Genomic DNA, 5,000 nt, shown 5'->3' with positions numbered 1-5,000 from the left:
TGACCAACAAGCGCTTAAACAAACAACAAATGCGACGCAAGGCACAGAATATCAATCCATGAGCCAATTATCGAAGTATCTCCACATAAAATAATATTTTTTTTTTTTTCTACAATTAATGATGATCGAATGTGCATAGTTTCCCCTCAATACTCTTTAACTCACACCTGCGTTTCCTCGACCAGGTGCTCGGACGGAGAGAGGAAGAACCTGTGTAGTGTTTATCGATGAAGCAAAAAAAAATACATGAAAATTACACAAGGCAGTTTACAGACACGTGGCGGCCTTAAACTTTGGCCTGGCGAGACTGGTTTAGTGTGGCTGTGAATTCATTTCTTTCTTTACTTTACTTTAGTCATTTCATTCGATGGGATAAACATCGTTCGGAATTCATCTCTTTCACCTTTGGTTTGGGTGTAGACTTTCTTGTTTGGTTGTAACAGTGAAGTGTAATCGTAAATTATGGAAATGAGAATAATGCACACACAAACACACACCAAAACACACACACACACACACACACACACACACACACACACACACACCAAGATGCACACACAAAGACACACACACACACCAAGATGCACACACAAAGACAGACACACACACAAATATGCACACACAAAGACACACACACACCAAGATGCACACACAAAGACACGCACACACACACCAAGATGCACAGACAAAGACTCACACACACACCAAGATGCACACACAAAGATACACACACAACCACACGCTCACACGCACACACACACACACACACACACACACACGTATGAAGGACAACCTGAGCTAGGCTTAATGGATCGGCATTAGTCACTCCCATAATGTATTTCCATAATTTGCATAAATCCCAGCCTTTAAATACACCTTGCTAAAAAAAAAAAAGAAAATAAACATAAAATCACGAGAAATCTTGCTATGTGTAGCCATTTTCGAAGTAAAAATATACTGGAATTCAATCTTACATTTTCATCCCAAAAATTCTGTTCTGGTATGGAACAAAATGAGAAATAAACGAATGAAAGATATTTATAGTTAATAAAACTGAAGACACAATACACACAACAGGAAAGCATGAATGAAATAACGAGGAAAACCCGTTCATTCATCAGCACAATGAAACATCCTGAGTGAAACAATGGTCGAAACACCGAACCCAAGGACACAAACCAACATACCTCCTTTTCCTTTCTTTTCCCCCTCCATTTGTCGCCTCTCTCTCCTTCCCCCCCATCTTTATCCGCCTGCCCATCTCCCCCAGGAAAGGTGAGATGCACTTTCCACCAACAAGTTTTGAAGGTCGAAACCATCGCGGGAAGGTCGAAGCCACAGGTGGGTGACGGAGACTCAGCCATCGACGCTGAGTTTCGAAAGGTTTTGGTAAAAAATAAATTGAGCGTTTGCGTTTCGTGGCTTCGGTTAGTTACGTGGGAATTTTTCGGGTGTTTGCTTAATACGGTTTTCCTTATAGGAAGAGATAAGGAAATTAACTGTATATCTAACACACACAATGTATATTTTTCTCATATATATATGTATATAGATAGATAGATAGATAGATGGATAGATAGATACAAATACTAGTATTCATATACATATATTCATGCATATCCATATATTTCTTTATCTCTCTCTCTCTCTCTCTCTCTCTCTCTCTATATATATATATATATATATATATATATATATATATATATATATATATATATATATAAATATATATATATATATATATATATATATATATATAAATATATATATATATATATATATATATATATATATAGAGAGAGAGAGAGAGAGAGAGAGAGAGAGAGAGAGCGAGAGCGAGAGCGAGAGCATAAACATGTACAGAGCGAGCGCGTGTGTGTGAACATGCAATCTTCCGTGTGCGACCTGTCTTGCCTATCGACATTCCTTACTTTAAAAATACTCCCATAAAGTTCATGAAAAAAAAGCGAATGCCAAAAAAGGTCAAATGTCAGCGCCATTTGGGTCAGGAAACCGGGGGGGGCGCTGAGACGTCGACCTCCGTAAGTGGTAATGACCCGTCCTGACCTGAGATTTTTCAAAAGATTTTTTTTTTCTCTATTAAGAATATTCTGCCGATTCTTATTGACCTACTTGGGTAATGGCGGGTATTAATGGATTATTTTTTTTAATTCACGAAGAAGAAAAATAAATATGAGAAATGCCCAGCAAAGTATACATTTTCGATTTAGTAATTGTAACCTTAATGCCATTAAAAAAAAAAAAAAAAAAAAAAAAAAATTAAGAATTTTTCTTTCTGAATGAATAAAAGGAGAAACAAGTTAGTATAAAGCGAATCTGAACATCCTAGAAAATATTATAATGATGCTGTTAATGATAAAGAGAATGACGATGAGGATAATGACAATAATAATAATCTAATAATAATAACTATGTCAACAACAACATGAAATGCCACAGAAATAAACAAGGGGGAAGAACAAAACAAATGATTTTGATGTTTATGCCGACGATGATAATAATAATAATAATAATAATAATAATAAGAATGATAACAACAACAGCAATAATACTATTAATAATAATAACAATAACAATAATAATAACAACAATGATATTAACAACAATAACAAAAGAACAATATTAATAATAATAATAATATCATTATTATTATTATTATTATCATTAATAGCAATAATAAGTTGAGTTATGATAATAGTATTAATAATGATAATAACAATAACAAAAATAACATAAAGGTAACAATGACGATAATAACAATAACAAAGATCAAGATAATAACGAAATAATGGTAATATAATAATAACAATAATAATAAGAATTATTATTATTATTATTATTATTATTATTATCATCATTATTATAGCAACAAAACAACAATAATACATTTGAAATACTACAGTAACTACAAAACAAAACATAAAAAAGAAGAGACAACGAAAGGACATTGAAAAAAATATAAAAACAAAACAAAACAAAACAAAAACAAAGAACGGCATCCTCTCGATTCTCCCGCAAGGCTTCGAAACTTTCAAAAAAAAAAAAAAAAAAAAAAAAAAATCAACTCACGTTCTCCACATTAGGGTGAGAATTGGAACGCTAATGGATGCTTAATTCTTAATCTTCTCTTCTTTTTTTCTCTATTTATTCATTCATTCAAATATTCATTTATTCATTTAATCATTTATTTATTTATCTACCTATCTACTTATTTATCTATTCACTATCTATTCACTTATTGCTTTATTTATTTTTTTCTTACAGCGAAGTCTACAGTCCTTGGTTGGTGTCTGGCATCGATCGGCGTATGGCACCGAGTGAGGCACTGGCACCAGGCAGAGGGGGTGTGGCACTGAGGAGTAGAGGGAGGAGAGAGAGAGAGAAGGCAAGAGAAAGGGAGAGAGGAAAGAGAAAGAGAGAGGGAGAAGAAAGAAAGAGAAAATAGAAAGAGGGGGAGAAGAGAGAGAGAGAAAATAAAAAGAGAGATGGAGAAGGAAGATAGAAATAGAGGGGGAGAAGGAGAGAGAGAGGGAGAGAGGAAAGAGAATGAGAGAGGGAAAAGAAGAAAGAAAGAGAAAATGGAAAGAGGGGGAAAATAAGAGAGAGAAGGAAAATAGAAAGAGAGGGGGAGAAGGAGAGAGAGAGAGAGGGAGAGAAGAAAGAGAAAGAGAGAGGGAGAAGAAGGAAGAAAGAGAAAATAGAAAGAGGGGGAGAAGAGAGAGAGAAAAAATAAAAAGAGAGATGGAGAAAGAGAGAGAGAGGAAAAAAAAAGAGAGAGAGAGGGAGAAAAGAGAGAGGGGGAGGGGGATTTTGCATCTCTTAGGATGGAGGGTTAACGAAAAGGGTAGAAAGAGAATGAAAAGAAGGTGAAGAAAGAGTGAAAAGAGGGTGAAAAGAGGGAACCAAGAGGGTGAAGATAGTGTGAAGAGAGGGTGAAAAGGGGGAGAAAAGAGGGTGAAGATAGTGTTAGGAGACGGAGGACGGAGGGTGTAGGAGGAAGCTAGGCTGTGTCATTGGGAATACCCCTTCTGCCCATCCGGGTGTGGCACCAGTGTCAGAAATTACCCTCCCACGACCTGGTGCCAACGCGAATAGTATTCTGGAACCTGTGTCAGCCACAACCTACCGCAATGTGGCACCAGCGCAAAGAAGCAGTCAGATATATTTGGCACCAGTACAAACAAGCATCCAGCTAGACTTGGAACCACTGCTAAGACTGTAATACGAGATTTGGCACCAATACGAACAAGCATACAACTAGATTTAGCACCAATCTGAACAAATATCCAGATAGATTTGGCACCATTGCAAACATCGTCATACGAGATTTAGCACCAATACAAACAAGTATCCACTTACATTTGGCAGTATTGCAAACAAGCAGTCACCTAGACTTGGCACCATAGCAAACATCGCCTTATGAGATTTGGCACCAATACAAACAATCATCCACCTACATTTGGCACCAGTACAAACAAGCATTCACTTAGACTTGGTACCATTGCAAACATCGCCATACGAAATTTGGCACCATTACAAACAAGCATCCACCTACATTTGGCACCAATGCAAACACCGCCCTATGAGACTTGGCACCATTGCAAACATCGCCATACGAAATTTGGCACCATTGCAAACATCGCAATACGAAATTTGGCACCATTGCAAACACCGTCCTACGAGATTTGGCACCACTGCAAACACGGACGGTAGCAGTACCTCCTGGAAATGGCGCCGCTGCTCGTGCCACTGGACTCGGCTCCTTGGCACCAGTTCGAATCGTCGCAGGGGGAGGGGGGGGCGTTATTCGGAGCGGATGTGGATGTGCGGATAATGGCGAAGCGGGGATTCCGGGGCACTGCTATCGCCCGGCAGTGGTGCCCGAGAGCTGTGAGATAAGGTCATGTAAGTACGTGTTTGCGTGTGTGTAATGTGTGTGTGTAGTGTGTGTGTGTGTGTGTATGTGTGTGTGTGTGTGT

General features: G+C 37.8%; 1 protein-coding gene across 2 annotated transcripts in view; it reads right to left on the bottom strand.

Annotated features, from left to right (window-relative positions):
* LOC125046811 (bestrophin-2-like) overlaps positions 1-5,000 on the bottom strand; it is a 21,423-nt gene that overhangs the window by 11,877 nt on the left and 4,546 nt on the right. Inside the window, exon 1 of one of the 2 annotated variants that reach the window (XM_047644765.1) lies at positions 4,741-4,765. The exons of the other annotated variant lie outside the window; for it this stretch is intronic. The gene's annotated coding sequence lies outside the window, so the exon portion shown is untranslated. Of the gene's footprint in view, positions 1-4,740; positions 4,766-5,000 lie in introns of those variants that run through there. 2 annotated transcript variants of the gene reach the window in all.

This window comes from Penaeus chinensis, chromosome 39 (assembly GCF_019202785.1).
Source record: "Penaeus chinensis breed Huanghai No. 1 chromosome 39, ASM1920278v2, whole genome shotgun sequence".
Lineage (NCBI taxonomy): Eukaryota > Metazoa > Arthropoda > Malacostraca > Decapoda > Penaeidae > Penaeus > Penaeus chinensis.
Note: the sequence above shows the minus strand (reverse complement) of the source record. Positions and strands in the feature narration are given on the sequence as shown.